Source organism: Sapajus apella, unplaced genomic scaffold (assembly GCF_009761245.1).
Source record: "Sapajus apella isolate SASKATOON/1434 unplaced genomic scaffold, GSC_monkey_1.0 scaffold3, whole genome shotgun sequence".
In the NCBI taxonomy this organism is placed as follows: Eukaryota; Metazoa; Chordata; class Mammalia; order Primates; family Cebidae; genus Sapajus; species Sapajus apella.
The window spans coordinates 2533356-2535409 of NW_022436943.1; positions in this window are offsets into that span (position 1 = coordinate 2533356).

Below are 2054 nucleotides of genomic sequence, written 5' to 3' on the forward strand. Positions count from 1 at the left end.
CTTAACATATGTCCCTGAGCTATTTTTCAGAACCCTACACCCCCCACCAAATGGAAAATGTCATTTACTGGCATGTAGACCTCAGATAAGGGAGAAGCAAGAACTGAACGCCATTCATTGTTCTAAATTTCTTCCTGAGAAGCACTGAAGAGTCACAGGCACAGGCCAGACCTCAATATTCCTTTCTGCTGATCCCAAGTTTTTAGACAAAGCTTTCCTTCCTTAACTAATTGTGAATCAGAGAATCTTTGAACCCTCCAATGACTGATAAACCCCTCCTTCAAAATATCCCACCTCTTTAGGCCAAACCAATCTCTATCCTCCATGTGTTGATTTCTGATTTTACCTGTAACTTCTGCTCTCCCGAAGTGTACTCCTGCCTTTAAAACTCTGTGCCTGTAAGCCAGTAGGGAAGCCAGTCTTAAGCACAAGCTGCATGATTCTATTGCTTGGTGCCCTGTAAATAAATGCCCTCCTTTCCCTCACTGCAAAACCTCGGTGTGGGTGTTTGTCTTTAGTGCGCTGGGTGAGTGGACCCACGTTTGGCTCAGTAACAGGTGGAGCTATTAAGGCAGCAATGGAACAAGCCTGAAAGCCTGAACACTAAGCATATCTTGTAAAAATAGAGTATGAGCATCTCTGTCTTGTTTGCATCATTGTAAAGGATTTCTTCCTGGTGCTCTATGTGCTGAGCATTGTGCTAGATGTTGGGGCTGCAGGATAAACCAGGGGGAGGCAGTCCTGCCCTCATCAAGCTTGCTCTCTAACTACATGATTCAGTCTCTCCCTTCATCAGGAGAGTTTCTGCTACTGCTGTCCTTGCAAGAGAATGGATAGGGGAGCATGACATTTGATATTTGTTTTTCCTCATGATTAAATGTATTGAATGTTGACTCTGTGTCAGGCACTTTTAACTCCTTGTCTCTTAGAATCCTCATTAATCAATCACCCTACAAAGCAGAAACTATTATTATTCCTGTAAAGAGGGATAAACGGAGGATTGGGAAGTAAAACAACTTGTCCAAGGCCAAACAGCTGGTCAGAAACAGAGCCTGAATTGAAACCCATATCTGCCTGAATGCAGCGTTCCACAGCTAACTACTATACATATGCTCACTGGCTAACTAAGAACCAGATAGGCCACAGCACAGAGCAGGGCCCTGCAAAGAGAACTGCGGAGTGGTCCCTGCATTCTTTATCATCTAAGACACACACATTTAGAGAGACGGTGGGGGCGAGGGTTTGGGGGGACAGCACGAGTCTCTTACTTGGTTGTCCAGCTGGTCTTTAACTCCCAGCTTCAAGAGATCCTCCTGCGTCCGCCTCCCAAAGTGCGGGGATTGTAGGTATGAGCCACCACACCTGGCCTATTGCCATTTTACAAATGAGGCTATTGAATCCCAGAAAAGTGAAATAATCTGGCCAAGATCACGCAGCTACTAAACTGTGGCACCACTATTTGAATCTTAGTCCTCTTACATTTAAAGTTCTTTAAATATTCCATTTCTCTAAAGTTTCCATAATATATATATTTTAGTGGCTCACACCTGTAATCCCAGCACTTCAGGAGGCCAAAGTGAGCAGATCACTTGAGGCCAGGAATTTGAGATCAGCTTGGCCAACATGGCGAAACTCAGTCTCCATAAAAATACACACACACAATAATAGCCAGATGTGGTGGCGTGCTTATAATCCTAGCTGCTCGGGAGGCTGGAGCACGAGAATCATTTGAACCTGGGAGGCGGAGGCTGCAGGGAGCAGAGATTGCACCACTGCACTCCAGCCTGGGCAACAGAGCAAGACGCTATCTCGAAAAAAATGAAATGAAAGAAAGAAAGACCAGCTACTGGAGAGACTGAGGCAGAGAGGATCATGTGAGCTTAGGAAGCCGAGGTTGCCGTGAGCTGATTGTGCCACTGCAATCCAGCCTGGGCCACAGAGCAAGCCCTTGTCTCAAAGGAAAGGAGAGGGGAGGGGAGAGGGAGGAGAGGGGAGGGGAGAGGGAGGAGAGGGGAGGGGAGAGGGAAAAGAGGGGAGGGGAGAGGGAAAAGAGG